We start from the raw sequence: 17,540 nt of genomic DNA, 5'->3' as shown, positions 1-17,540 counted from the left end.
GTCATCAGATTCTGAAAGGGATGCATGACCCCTAAAAATTAGGAGTACCCACCAATAGAGAGAGGCCATCGGGTACATTTCATTTTGTTTCAGAGTGATACGGATCTTGGCAGAGGACACGTTCAAGAGTTTCTCAAGTGGTTGTAGAATCTGAACAAATTATTTAGCCTCATCTATAAAATAGGGATGATACTAAAATCACAGGGTGCCTGTGGATTAAATAAGTTAATATTCACAAGCACTTAGAAAAGTTTTTGCCAAATAACAAGTCTTATGTATGTATTTATAAAATAACTCTAGTGCCCATGTCTCCTGCCTGCCTGATCCCAATGAGGAAACCAAAGTCTATAAGTAAAGAACAGCATACTCTTGACAAGTAGCCCAGACATCCTGAATGTTTCCAATACAGAATCTTCCCCAGGGCAGCATGCTATCCCTATCCCGGGATCACAATGTATCTAGGTCATTGGAGGAAGTAGCAGGGCAAGAGGATGTTGAGGCACCGCAATAAAACTCAATGTTAATTTTGTAGCTAGTAAGGCCAGTCTTTTACCACAAAAAGGCAAATTATATGGGATAGAGATATATACATGCATGCATACATAATACATATATATGTCATATTTCGATAAGAAATTATTTAACTTTCAACTGAGGGATTTTTTTTTTCAAAAGCAAGAGAAAGAATTGCTGTGCCTCTAAACCAAAATAACTGAAAAGTCAGAGTTAGGATGCGTAACCAGCAAGACTTAGGACTGATTTACTCTTTCCTTGCCACTAACCCATTGCCCAAATACACACACTTCATACACACACACACACACACACACACACACACACACTTCACTCACACATGCTTATACATATATGTATTATTTCACTTACAGAATAATGCAATTGAACTATGTTGTCTACGAGGCACTTTAACTATTTCAGAGACCTGAGGACTGCTGGAAAGCCCCTCGCACTTTAATCCCAGGTCTTTTATTTTTCTCCTTCCATCTCCCTACCTTGCACTGACTAAATTCTAGGCAGGGGAATGAATCCAGTTCCATCTCACAAGTACTTATAGATCACCTAGTCTGTGCCGGGAGCCTTGCACAAAGCAAAGAGAAGTCAAATGGAGTCTCTGCATCTTAGCTTGTCTCTAAAAAAAGATGCTTGAACTAGGTGGTTAATCCATCTTTTTCCAGCTCTGAGCTTTGTGATTCCTGTGATGTTGAAGTAAAACCAAGCAAAAATTTGCAGCCAGAAATTCTTCAGAGATGCTTATTGGTAGTCTTCCTGCTGATGGAATCGCCAGATAAACTCCATCCCCTGAAAGATGCTCCCTCCCACACCTGAATCATTAACAATGTATCACTAATGCGAAGTGCTCCCTAGCACAAGAACTCCTCACCACAGCAGGTCAGAGAGCACTGCTGATCATGTCTCTATTTTCACAGGCATAGAAGCCGAGGCTGAGGAAAGTGAAGGGTGGTAGAACAGGGACTGGAACCCCGCGGGACTTCAGGAGAGGGCTCTATCTGCTCTCACCACCACTGTGCTTATGCAAGGCCATTGGGTATTGTCCCTGCCATGTGTCCGAGGCTTTCCTCCCTCCTTCATGGGCAGGATCAGTCCTTTGTGTTTCCTTTATTGTCCCCACAACATCCTGGTGTCCACATCCATCGGACACCTGCCCCACTCTGTGGCAGGCCATGTCCTGCATGTGATCAGCTGGCCTGCAAGGCTGCTCTCAGACGGGTCAGGGCTCTCTGGACAGCCCTAAGTAAGCAGTTAAAAACGTTCCCCCTCGCCTGTTCCCTGGGGCCCTAGCCACCTACACTGGCAGCTCTGTTCCCCAGGCGGAAGCAGGAGCCCTAACTTCTTTGTCCATCTTATCCCAGCATCGGCAGGCCCTGAATTGTTCATTTGAAACTCCCTGAAGGAAGCTTCTTATCAGCTGAACATGCTCTCTTTAAGGTTTTGGTCTGAGCAAAGATGAATGGGGCATTTTAAGTGCTTCTGCATGTGGCTAGGAGAGACACGCAGCAGGTGCTCCCGGGGCTGCAGGGCTGGCCTGTCACCTCAGTTGTCTAGGACGAGCTCCATCCTGATGGAACTGAAGCCAGTCCCCATGGGACATTTCCAGTACGACGTGATGTCTTAGTGATTCTATTATGGCAGTGGGCATATTCTCCAATGCACAGCCACCCTCAGACGAATGGGTTGGGGCAGACATGACTGACCTTCCTACGGCTGCGAGAAGGGAGGGTCAGGGAAGGGAGCTCAGTTAGTGGAGCTATTAAGTTGCAAAATTGAGACAGGAATGCAGATCCCCCAACAGGAGGCCCTGGGATCTCTGCATTCTGTCAGCCTTAGACCACCCTGTAGAGTTGGCTAGCTTTACCTCAGAGACTCTCTCCTCCCTTTTGGTGACCCAGTACACTTCAACTGTCAGCCAGGAAACCCCTACCTCGTCCTCAAGCTAAAACCCATCTTCCCTTGCTGAAAGGCCCAAGTTCTGAAATTGCCCTCTTCTCTATCCACCCCATCAACTCCCTTCCTGTCTTTTGAAACAGCTCAAAGGAGAAGCTAATGGGATTAAATGCATTTGCAGAGAGATGTGAATTAATAAGTAATTATTTAATGTACTTGTCAGGCTTACTTTGGAATCCCCAAACATAAGCATCTCGAAAGGGTGGAATTTCAAGAGCTATTTCTGGGCACACCAAATACGTTGTAAGGTGTCTGCCTACCTCTTAAACTCCATTCTAGACGCCCCACCGCATGGACGCCTGGTTGGGCCTGGAAAGAAGAGGTCCTTCAGCCCTGGACATCCTTTAAGTTCTGAGCCCACGAGCAATGACAGCACTGAAAGTAGGCAGATAGGATGCAAAAGATCTGTAACCAATGTGAGTGAGGACAGTGAATTCACCTGCGAGCCGCAGCAGCTGACAACAGTCAGGTGCATGACGCTGGGTCCCACTGCTGGGCTGAGGCTCTGCACATGGCTGAGTCATCCTGGAACTATTCAACCACATTCCCAGCACCGTGCCAAGCAGGATAGTAAGGTTCTGCTCCTGTCCTCTGCAGCCTTCACTCCTTCACCCTGATTGTTCTGGAAAGCCAGCAACACTTCTGTAGCAAGGGAGCACTAGAGAATCTGCTCTGAGACTCTGGTCTCGTGCCAGGCTTCTAACTTTTCAGCAGGAATCTTGGATCTCATTGGTTTACATATTCCCCCAAGCACAGAACTCGGAGTCCCCAGCCCCCTTTTCCCCTCCACCAACCACTACTCCGTGTCTTTCCAGATCATCTCTGAGCCTCCGGCTTCCTTTCCTTATGTGACTGAAAGTGTACAGTTCAGAAACAGGCTCATCTTCTTTCCTGTCTGCTCTGGACTTCCAGCTTCACCTAGCAGTGCTCTCCCAGTGCCCAGATCCTCCCTTCCATGCCAGGAGACCCTCCACTCACGTGCCATCGGGAGCCTCACTGTCAGTGGGAATGTGTTTGCTAACCTCAGCTGGATACTGACCACAGCTCCAGCACCAAGCTAAATGCTTGGCCTGCATTATCTCATTTAATCCTCCAAACTAATAAGGTGCTAGTATTACCACTTCTACAAGTGAGGAAACGTGCACGGGCACAGTAAGTAATTTGCCCCAGATCACGTTGTTGGAAAGTGGAGCAAACGGGATGTTCTTCTGAGTACAGACGATGCTCCAGTGCATAGCCTGATGTTTTTATTTTTGCAAGCTGTTGAATGAATTCTTTGACGTGGGATGAATGATGGGGTCAAACAGAAAGCACATTAAATATTTTAATAACTCTTTCCAAATTGCCCACAAAAATGACCGTACAAATTATACCCCCATCAATGATGTATGAGAGCACCTGTTGACCAATGTCCTTGCCCACGGCAGATATCTTTAATCCAGGATCTTCGTCAGTTTGATAAGTAAATGATCTTGTTTTAACTCCTAGTCTCTCGTTAATAGTGAGTTTGAGCATAATTTCATGTTTATCACCCAGTTATACTTTTCCGCGCAGATATAAACCTCGGTAGTACAAAAAATCACTGATTTCTCCAACGAAATCGGCATTTTCTTGATTGCCTGTTAGTTGATGGCATGATCAGTTACTCAAAATAGCAACCCAGGAAGAGACATGGGTTCTTCCCTTCCCTCTGTGGCTGGTCAAGCAAGTTGCAAGGATTGCACCTTATAAATGCCTCTGGCAAGGACTCCTCCTTGCAGGCCCTGTGCCCCACCCCGGAACACTGCAGTCTCTCCTCACGGCTCCTGGAACAGCCCCTGGGCACCACTGCGGAGGGAACTACCGCACGCACGGGCTCTGTCCCATGTCTTCCGGGTGCCCTTAGAGGTGGGTGCTGTTATCTCAATTGTACCTGCCCCCAGCCCCCACCCCACCGTGAGAGGGGATGGATTTCCCCAGCTCCTTCTCCATTGTCCCCGAGGGCTCCTTCTCCTGGACTCCTCTTCCCTACACTCCCAAGGTCTTCCCACATCCCCCCACCTTCTGGGGAAGACTGCTTCACTGCAGGCCCACCTCACACCTCTGGGACCCAAGGAAGCCCCTGCAAGGTCAGAGAGCCCAGGGCCAGGCCCCTAAGGCTCGCCATTGCCTCTCACCCTCAGGAGTCCTCCTCCTCACCCCAAACTGCCATCACCGGTATCCCTACTGTCGCCCTTTCCCTGAGGCAGCTCTGGCCCCGCTCCTGAAACCAGCCAAGAGGACCTTTGCCTCAGAGCATCCCTCCTTTGGCGACCCACAGGCACCACACCCATTTCTCTGCCTGCACCCTGTTCCCGAGAATCCTATGACTGCCCCAGCCCTCTGCACCATTCCCACCCGGATGCCACACAGAGGGGCAGCTTTTTCAGGAAATCAGTGACACGGAGCCCTGAAGGCTGGCTTTACTAGGTAAGAAACGCCAGAGATTTGTGGCAGACATCTTAATAACGCCGAGTACCTCTAATCTTCCTTGGAGGGAAGCTGACATTCTTTATGGTGCTAACTTTTAAAAATGTTTTTTCTTAAAACATCTCTAAGCACACATGCGGTAAAGAATAGGGGTCGAAGATGATGTGAAGAAACGAGGCAGGTGGGTTGGAGCAAAAAACCATTCTCTCAGGGGCGGCTGCGTGGCTCAGTTGTTAAGCGTCTGCCTTCGGCTCAGGGCGTGATCCCGGTGTTCTGGGATCAAGCCCCACATCAGGCTCCTCCACGGGGAGCCTGCTTCTTCGTCTCCCACTCCCCCTGCTTGTGTTCCCTCTCTTGCTGGCTGTCTCTCTCTCTGTCAAATAAATAAATAAGATCTTAAAAAAAATAGCATTCTCTCAGCCTGGACCTGGAGCACAGTCTGTGGGTGCAAGGGGCTGCTTCTGAGGAAGGCAAGGAGTCAAATGGAATCCAGTGACCCACAGTCCGTGGCTGAGTCCTTGGTCACCCTGGAGCTCCAGTCCTGTATTAGTGGGCATGTCTGTGGCCAGATGGTCTGGCGTAGAGAAACCCCAAGTCCTCACAGCAGGGTGGGGAAGGCACCTGTGCTCAGCAGAGGCAGGGCTGCCAGAGCCCTCCCCGGCAGGCACCCCTCATCCCCTCATCCGCCCTCCCCTCTCCCCTGCAGATAAGACAGTTGACCATTCAGAGCTTCAGGGCACCCACAGCAGGGAATGAACAGCACCTCTTTTTGCTCAAACAGCTGTCCTGTTGGCCTCCTTGTTCCCTCCTCTGGTGCACCAGCCTGTTTCCATCAGGTTTCCTTTCTGTTGGAAACACTTGTACTCTCAGTTTTGTGGAATTTAACTGAGGTTTGGATATTTAAAAACAAAGTCAACATCTGTTTTGTGACTCTCCTGAAGCTGCTCACGGTATCAGCCTCCACAGCCGGTTCCCACTTGCAGCTCAGTTTTAGGGTCCCCCCCCCAGTGTTTTCTTTGGCACACACCGGAATCACCCCGGGGTATTTGTTGAACATGCACGTATCTGGGCTGTTCCCCACACCTACTGAATCAAAATCTCAGGGTAGGGGACTGGGTATCTATAGTTTTTAACAAGCTGCCCAGGGAGCTCTGTTGTAAGACAAGCTTAAACCAATGAGCAATATGAGAGGGGAGAATGTGGGCTCTGGGTGGGAGGCCGGGGCTGTGAGCCTGACTTTGCTGCGAGACTTTGGGAGAGTTCCTTAACCACTCTGGGCTCCAGTTTTCTCATCTTACGTTGGGGCTGATAGAACCTCCCAGGCGGATTGCTGTAGGAATGAACGAAGAGATGTGTGCAAATCTCTCCTACAACACCGCCTTCGGACAACAACTGCTTTATCAAGTAATTCCCAAGTCCCCAGCTGGAGGAGTGCGGGCTCCTAGGGTCCTGCCAGCTATGGTCAGGGGCTTTCATTTTCCAAACGGGGTCCTTGTGATTGTGGCTGAGCAGGGTTCGGAACAGGAGGTGGAGAAATCCTGCTTTGCCCATAACTCTGAGTTTTCAAAACTAGGTATTTTTTTTCTTTCCCCACACAGGCAGCCCCTCTGGCTGGGTCTTGCTCTGCTCCTCTCCAGCCCTCTGACCCCTAGCAGAGGGCACAGGTTGCGGACGGAACACAAGAAAGCTAGTTCAGTGGCCCTGGCTTTCCCCTCCCAGTCAGCTCAGGCTAAAGCCTGTCTCCCCTGGAATTCAAATACTTCCTGAAATAGCAACACCATCCCCAAAGCCCCTGGGCTCCTGCCTCCTCCTGGTGGAGACATAGCTTGTGCTTCATCCCACAGTAAACTCCCTGGACCTGTGTTTGACCACACGGTGACTCTGTGCAAGCACGTCCCATGCAACCTTCCCAGCAACTCCACGACACAGGTAATGCCCTTATGCCCGTTCTGCAGCCAAGAGAACTAAGGTTCAGGGAAGTCCTGTCCCTTGCCTAAGTCCACAGAGCTAACAGATGGTGGGGAAGGATCCGAAACCAGGTCTCTGACCATAGAGGCTGCTCGTACCCACTACAGTCGGCCTGGCAGGCACCTGCCAATGTCCCCTTGCAGCACGTTACCAACAAAATATGCACGACGTTCCCCACTTGTGCTCTGCATCCTTTCCTGTCACCCCTCACGGGCACCGCAGGCTTGTCAGTTACACACAGCACCATGGTTTGACACAGCCTCTGAGTGGGCCTGAAGCTCTGGCTAGCTGTGTGATCTTGGTCAAGTTAGTTAGCCTCTCTGGGCCTCAGTTTCCTCATCTATAAAATCAGATTCATAATGCGCACTACTTGTGGGGCTACTGTGAGGATTACGTACGTGGCTTAGCTCAGTGCCAGCACTAGTCCTAAGTAATACCACTTACCTGGGATGCCTGTGTAGTCACTCATGACTATCTTACTTCATCTTTTAAGGCCGAGGTTGATAAACCACAGTCAGGGGGCCAACGTGGACCCCTCATGTTTTTGTGTGGCCTGTGAGAGAGGAACAGTTTTCACATTTTTAAATGATTGAAAAACAATCAAAAGAATAATAATGTTTAATGACACGTGACGATGTTATGTAATTTAAGTTTCAGGGTTGGGGCGCCTGGGTGGCTCAGTTGGTTAAGCAGCTAACTCTTGATTTCGTCTCAGGTCACAATCTTCAGGGTCCTGGTATCAAGCCCTGCATCAGGATCCATACTCAGTGGGAAGTCTGCTTGAGATTCTCCCTCTTCCCCTGTCCCTCCCCCTGTGCTCTCTCTCTCAAACAAATAAATAAATCTTTTAAAAAATACATGCAAAATAAATTTCAGTGTCCAAAAATAAAGTGTTATCGGAATACACCATGCTCATTCATTTACACATTCCCCGTGGTCACTTTCACTCTACAGTGCAGAGTTGTATAGTTGTAACAGACACTATGCGGCCGGCAAAGTCAAAAATATTTATTATCTGATCCTTTACAGAAAATGTTTGCCAATCCCGGTTCCAGGGTGTAAAGAGCTTATGCTGAAAGCTTCTGCATAGCCCTGGCCTGGGCTGTCAGTCAGGAGGAACCCTCCGAACTTGAGCCCCGGGCAGTAAATGTACACCAGCAAGGCTTCCCCGGAGCTGCAGACCACAATGGAAGGGGTGGGGTGCGGAGTATTGCCACAGTGTAGGTTTCGGACACAATGAAGCAGTGGAGGAAGTGAGTTGGGGCACAAAAAATAAAAAAGAAGATAAAGCCGTTAGCGGGGACTCAAAGAAACCCACTGTCCTCTCCCAGCAAACATGCTTCCTCACCTGGTTCCGGAACTTCCCAGCCTGACTTGCATCTGATGGAATGATGTCATTAAGTCCTGGACAAGGACCTATAAGCAAAAGAGCAGGACCAGCTTCCAGAACACTTCCTTAAAAATACCTAGCAGGTATTCTTCACCCTGCCTTGGCTCTCTACTTTCCCCTGTGCCTGGGAGATGGCTGGAGTTCTAGCATCCATTATGGACCATGAAGATATGAACCACTTCCTAGGGATGGCAGAACAGTGACCGGGAAGTAGGATGGATCCCTAGGACTTTGAGGAACTAAGCCACCACTCTACGCCTGAATTGCTTCCCTCCAGACATTAGCATAAGGAAGAAAAAAACAAAACAGGCAAAACCCTTCTGTCTGTTGAAGCAAACATAATCCTAACCGTTGCACTTCTCATGATATCTTTTGGTGATCACTTCCTGTTTTCTTCGCTTTCCAGTTGTCCTTGACCTTCACTTTAGTAGATTTTCCCTTTATGTATGGGGGAAGCTGTGTGCTGAGGGGACTGCAAGGAGCACAGGCTTGCAATTTCTGTACTTGCATCCCTCCGCCTGGCAAAGGAGAATGGTGGGCAGTACCTTCCTTCAGCTTAGCCCTGAGCCGGGCACATACAATGAGGTTTTAATTTATTTTAATTTTTTTTATTTCCTAAGCTAGCTTTTTTGCATTATCATCATCATTTATGCTATGAGAGTTACCCAAATACTAAAGGCAAGCATTGCCTTTATGAAACAGAACTGGTCATTTCCCCCACTACTTGAAAACTTTTGTTAACCAACACTTTACATCTCTTGGAAAGCAAAGATCAATGTCCTTAGTCCAGCCACAAACTCCTTTGCAATGTGACTGAAGCCAGCCTCTTCGTTTCATCTCCTACCTCCGTCAGGAAACCCAAAGTGTAACCATGGCAACGTGCCTCCAAAAGTCAGCCTTCCAGAGCCATCCTATCTGCACGGGGTACTGCGGAGGTTGGCCACTAGGGGAGCCATTCTCGAAGTTAAACGCTGGAGTGAGGGTGGGAGGAGGGCTTCAAGGCTTGATTACCAGCTCCTCACCCAACAGCAGGTGGTAGGAGATGCTGACCTGGACTGGGGCCTTGGGTGTTTAGTCAGGCAGCTTGGATCAGGCCCGTGGAGCCAGGAGGAGAGTAGGGGTGGAGATGGGAGAGGGAGCACTGGAAAATCTGGTCCAGACCTCCCTTCCTCTCCTAACACTCTCAGTGCAAATTCAGGGACTGAATAGGATTATCTTTTACGTTGGGCTCAAATTCTTTGCTTTTCTAACTCAGGAACGTAGGAATTAAATTGATTTAGATATCATAGCATGCCTCTCCATCTAAACTCACTTCTAAACTCAGGGATCAAATGGATCAGATCGTGAGGGATATTTATACTTTATATTTTAGGAGGAAAAAACACATTGAGATGGAAGATAATAAAGTATTTTATCTAATACCTCATGAGTCAGTGCCTGGGTGGCACAGCGGTTAGGCGTCTGCCTTCGGCTCAGGGCGTGATCCCGGCGTTATGGGATCGAGCCCCACATCAGGCTCCTCTGCTATGAGCCTGCTTCTTCCTCTCCCACTCCCCCTGCTTGTGTTCCCTCTCTCACTGGCTGTCTCTATCTCTGTCAAATAAATAAATAAAATCTTTAAAAAAAAAAAAAGAACTAAATTTAGTATTTAGAGTCACGTTTATTGAAATACTACATCTTTTAGGCTGCTTATATATTTTGTTCTATAAAATCAGAATGATGACGACATGATTTATAATCATCGTTGTTTTCACAGCCACATTTGGCTACTCCAGAATCAAGTTCAATTCCCTCAAACTGATGTTCAAGATCCTCAGTAATTTGAGTCGTATTTTCCACTGCAGCAAAGCAATCTCACCGCCCACCCACCACGTGTGCCCGGGGCCTTTTTCCCTTTGCTTTCACAGCTCTCTGCACTCACCTCTTCCTCTCCCTTGCCTTCCAAATACCATCCGTTCTTTAGAGAGAAATTTTCCTGAACTGGAACCCTCAGAGTGTGGACCACAGACTTTCACACTGTAGAATATACTCCTTCTATTTCTTTTTTTTTTTTCCCACCTATTTGTTTTCTGAAGTTGCAGGTACATAAACCTCATTCTTTTTAAACAAAACTGTAAGGTACCTAGAAATGAGGTTGGTTTCTCCCCCCCCCCTTTCTTTCCTTTTCTTTTAAAATTCTTTATTCTTTAATTTTTTATTCCGTGTCAGGCCAGTAGCAGGCTTTCAAGAAATATCTCTGAATCACTGCTAAATTTGCCACTTGTTCAAAGGCAGACATTTGACTTAGAAGTGCACCAGGAGCAAATGGGAACCAGAGATAATAAAATGCTGTGAAATGCAATTTCCTGTTTCATGTAATGCCAGACTCAAATATTTCTACCATATCTCCTAGGAAATATAGAATGACTCAAAATTGAAAAAATGTAAGGAAGCTACACTGAATGGCTGCTAAGGAAACAAAACTAAAGCCTGAGTTTTCCTGGCTCTAGACCCCCACAGATGACAAGACTCAGAGTGAGGCAGGCCTTTCCAACATGCAAGGCGCCCATCGGCCCAGAGCCTGCCCACCCCTGTGCAGGTGTGGCTTCTCATTCCGTCTTTTCCTTTGGCTTCTGTTATCATTAAAACCCTCTGCAGGTGACGGGCTGCCTGACTGCTCTCCCAGTTGCCCCGGCAAAAGGCCAGGGACCAGATGGCAGGTCCTACATCTGAAGGGGAGCAGCGCGTCTTTGTGAGAGGGCCTTCAGCTCCAGTCCTACCCTTCCTTGAGCCCCTGGCCTGGCAGAGCATGGGGGTGTGGGGTGGGGGTCAGTGAAGGGGGGAGGGTAGTGTCCAGAGTACCTTTCCCAGACTCTTCTGCCAGGTGGTTCTGGTGGGAGTCTGCCTATGAGAGGCCCCAGAGGAGCCGAAAGCAGAAGCAAGCAGCAGTGGTGCGGCCTCTGGCGGCGGCTGGCCCTGCAGGAACGTGGGCTCTATGGCCAGCGGCCCTGTCAGTGGTCCAAGGGTTCAGCAGTCAGGGCACGTGGGCTCCAGCATCCTGAGGCCCTGGGCCATCCCCTTTTCCCTGTGCTCCCCCACTCCCCTCAATACCTTCACCATCAGATCACTGCACGAAATTCCTCTCTGCACAAAATATACAGAGTAGGTGCTGATTTCTCAACTGGACTCTACTAATATGGACGCCAAGTTTAACTGTCCAAAACCTGGGTGCTAGACAGAGGCAGGACAAAGCGCCCAGGTATAGAATCAGACTGGGCAGCAGAGTTAGGAAATGCAGGGTGGAAGAAATGTCTGACCAGGGGGATGGCCACCTGCGGGAAGCTTCCTCTGCTGTTTACAGACCGATGGTTGAGGTCTGAGGGCCAGCAAGGGGCCCGGCTGGCTGTCAGGTCAGTCCCAGTGCCAGCTCAGGGCCTCCCTCAAAAAAGTTTCAGAAGGAGAAGGGAGCGATGGAGGGGACACAGAGGCAGTGAGTGAAAGAGAGAGCCCTGCTAAGGGAAAAAAGTGGTGGCCAAATGATCAAACACACCTGCCATCTCACTGTGTGGCTTAGGGATGGCCTTGTAGCAGAGAGTCATGAGGAAATGGGATTTCATGCTGTGGGTTAAGAACACACGGGGGAGCTGAGGCACATTTGATAATGCACTCTAACTGGATGATATCTTCAGGTTAAGATGAATAGGATAAGTTTTAAAAAATTCGAATCTTGTTTGGATAGTAGGTTAGGTGTTACCCGAATAGAAATTCCTTTCTAAGTGTTTCTCAGTCACGAGGCTGGGCTTGCTTCTCACCACTAGCATGCTGTAAAGGTGGGTGCCTCTTCCAAGGATAGGTTACGAAAGGCTGTGACTTCCATCTTGATAGTGCTGTCTCTGTCTGGCCCATCTCACTTGCTGGCTTTGATGACACTAGCTACCACTTGTGAGCTGCCCTATGGAGGGGTCTACATGGCAGGACACTAAAGGTGGCCACTGGCCAACAGCCCACGAGGAACTGAATCTTGGCAACGACCTTATTATGAGTGAGCCTGAGAGCAGACATGTTCCCAGCTGAGTCTTGAGATGTCTGCAGCTCTGGCTGACACCTTGATTATAGAGGACCCAGCTAAGACACGCTCAAATTCCAGATGCATACAAACTGAAATAATCGATGTTGTAAGCCTCTGAGTTTGGGGGTAATTTGTTACAAAGCATCAATAACTAATACAGACACGTGACCTTGAGTCTAGCCAAGATGAGGGCTTCTTTCCCCTCCTGCTCTGCCTGCAGTTCCAGAACATGGGCTGCATCCAGGAATGGATGGACAGAGATAAATGGCCAATGGCCCACTCAGAGACTGACCCCAAGGAGAAGCAGGATCCTTTGAAAGGAAGAGTGCAGGAGGTAAATAAACCAAGAGGGAGCAGTAGGGGAGGAAGGGGGAAGTAGGGGAGTGGCTCCAAGAGAAAAAGTCCTTGAGAGCAGAGAACTATGCCCACACCTGTTGGAGGGGCTGAGGTAGGGAGAGAGTGTTCATCAGGCCCCAATCTCAGCCACAAACTCAGGCATAGAAGAAATACTACAATCCTTTGCTTTTCTTAAATAAACTTATTTCTACTTCAAAGTCTACTTCCTGCTGGGCAGTCATTCCTAGGGCTCTGCCGCTTTTCCAGGGTAGGACAAAGCTCCTGGGTGAGATTCCTCTCCCACCGCCCCTCCCCCAGGTATCAGTCAGCAGGCACCTGCAGTCCTAGTCTATACCATGTCTTCAGGTCGGCCTGCTCTGCTGGGGAGTCTTTGGCAAGCCTGGTGCCCAGACCTAGGAGTCAGCCTCCCCGGGCACCATGTAATGCTTCCCTCTGAGCTCCTGCCATGCTCTTGGCTCTTCCAGGGAGAAGGACACTGGTCCTGTTTCTTACCAGGAATCCTAGAACACTCTCTCCTGAGTTTCCTGTGGGTTGAAGGCAAGTCCTTCTGTCTTTCTTGCCCCTTCCTGCAAATCCCCCCATTTCTTCTCCACAAACACAAGATTTTGGAAATAAAAGCCAAGAAGAGGTGCCCAGAGATTACCATCACTTCCTGCCCTGCCCCACGTCTCCACTGAGGTCAGGAGCAGAGTCTTTTACTGGCTCAAATAGGGAAAGGGGAACTATAGGAGAAAAGTATAAGTTCTCCAAAACTTCTCCTGTCAGGGTTGAAAATGTTGAGAAGCTGTATCACTTCTGGAGAATTCCTGCCAACTTGCCCTAAGCTGAATCTAACTGTAAAAAATCAGGCAAACACAAATTGAGGAACAGTCTACAAAACAACAAACAGCCTGTGCTCTTCAAAAAAATGCTACTGTCATGAGAGAAAAAGACTAGGAACTGTTCCAGAATACAGAAGACTGGCAAAGACACGACATATAAATGTGACAGAGATCTTGAACTGGAACCGACCAGGATCAGGAAAAATGCTACAAAGGACATTATGGAGACAATCGTGAACATTTGAATATCCTCTAGATGTTAAATAATGGTATTATATTGATATTACATTTCCTCGATTTATTCATTACATGATGCTTATGTAAGAAAACATCCTTGCTAAGATACTCCCTGAAGTATCCCAAAGTAAAGATGTAAGATGTCTTCCACCGACTCTCAAGTGGTTCAGCAAAAAGTTTCTATGTAGAAAGCAAAATGAGACAAAATGTTAGCAATTGGTGACTCTAGGCAAAGGGTATAAAGGGAAGTGGAATTACTCTTAGAGGGGGAGGCAGACCCACGAGCAAGGTGTCGGAGCTGGAAGGAGGACCAAAATGGACAAAAGCTACAGTGGCAGCCACTTCAAGGTGCTGAGATGAGAGTCAGAGCAGGTGATGGGGTGCGCGTTGGACGCTTCCAGGAAAGAAAAGCTTTTGTGGGATGCAGCAGTGGCATGGGGAGCGGGGTGAGGAGGTGGCAGGATTTCGATTCAACTAAAGAAAAGTTACAGAGATAGAATGCATCTGAGGACTCTGGAAAATTCACAGGACTCTGCCGAGTGGTGTGTGAGTTCATGGACTTAGTATGTGTCAGGGGGTGGCTTTGGATGGCACGTTTGGGAGGATGAAGAGCAAAACAGTGTCCCAAGTTCTTGACAAATTGGCAAGTGTGGGTGAAGCAATTTCTACTTATTTAATGAGATTTGAACAAGCAGGGCAGGGACAAGGAGGCTTAGAGTGGAAACTGGCTGTGGTCTGGACAGTGTTGGCGGGAGGCCTGTCGTGGTAGCTCAGCCGTATCCCCTCCAGTGGAATCCTCTCCATCAAGGCAGCTAGCAAAGATGGAGGATGAGAAAAGGCATTCTAGCTGCTCTTGGACCTGGGATCCCATATCGAAAGCCAGTCAGAGGAGGCTGTGATCAGACGAAGTACTGGCCGTGTACTGAGGCAGCCGGCACCAGGAAGAGCCAGGCCACACTCACAGGCTTCTCTCACCTTCTGCGTGGATGTGGGCAGGATAAGCAGGTGAGAGTCCATGGCTGCCTTCCGACAAAAGCCTCTCTGGTGCTGGGGGAGACGCAGGTGTACAGGGCACTGGTGGGGACAGAGTCTGGGGTCTGCGGGCACCACTAGGTTCAAACCCTGAGGGACAGCTCCAGGCTCTGACCCCAGCCAAGCATCCCTGGTACGTAAGTGTGAGCTTTGGTTACTTTATGGGTTCTCTGCTCCCACCCAGGGCTCTTCACACATAGCTCTGGACGCTGTGTATGTACTTGATAGCCAGCACTAAGCCTATGGCTGCAGACTAAACAATACGAGCCCCAGAGCACTGAGTTCCAGGTGTATTTGTATATCTACAGAGAAAAGTCTAAAAGAGTATATGCCAGGCTCTTAACAGTGGTTACCTCTGGCACATGGAATTAGGAAGGACCTTTCTCTTTCTACTTTGTTTATTTCCATCTTGCTTAATGCTTTTTAAAATTCTTACACTATTTTTATAATGAAAAATATGATATTACTGAGTATATAGAAACCCCTTGAAATTTTGCTTTGGACTGCCTTAAATGTCTACATTAATTTGATAAAGAGGTGTCCTCTCTAGAATAATTTATCTCTTCTTCCTGTACATAGAATGCTTCATTTATTCAATGTTACTTTTGTACTTTCCAATAGCATTTGGTTATCCTGGTGTGTGTGTGTGTGTGTGTGTGTGTGTGTGTGCGTGTGTGTGTGTAGAATGGAATAAAATACAAGAGACTTCTCTGTGTTAGCCACTGTTCATACATAGGCCTTCCTTATCATACTATGAAGTAGGTGGTTACAGATGAGGAAATAGGCTCCACACTTGCTGGGAGAATGGGATTGGGTTCCCAATCCAGATCCAGATGACCCAAAGCCTGAGCTGTACCAGATACATTACTTGTTTAATGACGATATTTCCCCTTTAGGCAACTAATTACAACGTGGAATATACCACGGATACCTATGTTCATATGAAGTTGTGAATTGTCCCTTAAAATCCTGAATTTCAACTTCATTCTAACGATGGTACTAGCCTAGATGAAGGACTCTTAGTTCAAGGATCCAGGACTTTAATTAGTATTAAAAGTAATCACCCTCAGACACTTTTGGAATGTACCATAGATTTTTCCATTTCACACACCAGTAGTTATTTTGTCTTTAAAGTTATTTGTTTTTAATGGGTACGAAGACATTTTTCATTTTTTGAAATAGGAGTTCTTAAAGAAAATTCGGGCCAGATGAATCTCTTTTCTCTCAGAGGTTCTAGGCCAGCTATCAAGCAGCTCTTCGGAGGTAGGGGAGAGCGGGCACTCTACAGTCCATGGAGTGAGGATTGATTCCCAATCTGCCACTTCCTGCTGTGTGTCCTTGAGTAATTATGTAATTTCTTTGTCAGGAAAATAGAAACCCACTGGCTATTTTACCAGAGAGAATTTAAGACCAGGAATTGGAAGACTGTAAAAGCCAGAAGGCAACACAGAGTGACCACAGAGTAGAGCTGCTGGAAGCAGCTATCCCCTAGGGCTGGGGGGGGGGGGCAAGACAGGAAGCTGCAGTTCTCAGAATCTAGAAGCTGAGAGGGGGAGCTTAAGGAACAGGAACCCAGATTTCTGAAGTGAAGGGCCATTGCTGGGAGGATGCTGACAGGGACAGCAGGCAAAGGAAGGGTGAGTGCCTTCTCCCTCCTCCTGGCACCCCCAGGGGCAGAGCCTACCAGGGCAAAGCAGAAATAAACTTTGCAGGGTCCCAGCCCCAGAGTCACGAAGTGGTATAGAGGGTGGGCGTGTGGTCTGCACTCCTCTCTAAGCTTCAGCTTCTTCACCAATGGATTAGAAATGATAAGGGTACTTACCTCGAAAGCTTGTTATGAGGACAAAGTGAGACAATGACTCTAAGCGCTCCGTTTTGGGTGGTGTCCTGTTAGTAAACCACATTGAGGTCAAGGCATATGCCAGGGAAATCAGTGTCAAAGAATAACTCAGGGACATTTCTCCTGCACGCAGGTTCTTTACTCACACGTGGTAGGGAGCTGGCAGGCAGAGGGTAGAGAGAGGAGTATGGGAGGGGAGAGGAGACGGGGAAAACCTGTGAAGAGTCTGGAAGCAGTGATTCCTTCCTGCGTGCCTACTTTGGGACCACTGGTCACCTGGCAGCGAGCTGAGGCCATGCCGGGCTTCCTCTTTGAGCAGGCTGACCAGGGGGATCAGTGTTTGGCTTCTCCAGCATGCCCCGAGAGCTTGGCCATGAGCACACCTGGCAGACTGGTGGGCCTGCGTCCTTCGGGCAGGGTCTCCCCAGCGACTCTCAGCCCGGGCTGACCTTGGAATTGTCCCCAGAGCCTAGAGAAACTGACTCCCAGGCCAGCTCCAACCCCAGAGATTCTGATAGAATGGGGGGGGGGCAGGGCTGGGCATCAGGAGTTCTAAAAGCTCCCCAGGTGATTCTGATGGTCAGCCAGAGTGGGAAATGCTGCAAGGGGAGCACAATGCGCTAACTTTTCAAACGTTCCTCTTGATTAACATCAGTCTTGGCTTCACCAGCCCTGGGGTTGCACCCAGGCTTCATTGGCATCATCTTCCCCACGCATCTTTCATCTGCGGCACCTCATTCCTGGGCTGTCCCAAGGTCCCTCTGACGTCATAATCCCCGCAACTATTTGCAATTGAGGTTCTGCACACTTCATGAAAGGGAACATTTCTGTGGTGGCCTTTCCCTGTAACCTGATGTTGAAAGAGTTAGAGCAGATTTCAGCCCCTCGGGGACCCAATTTCTCCCCAACTACAAGTGC

Source organism: Ursus americanus, chromosome 36, assembly GCF_024610735.1.
Source record: "Ursus americanus isolate L20-20 chromosome 36, mUrsAme1.1.p, whole genome shotgun sequence".
Classification (NCBI taxonomy): Eukaryota; Metazoa; Chordata; class Mammalia; order Carnivora; family Ursidae; genus Ursus; species Ursus americanus.
Note: the sequence above shows the minus strand (reverse complement) of the source record.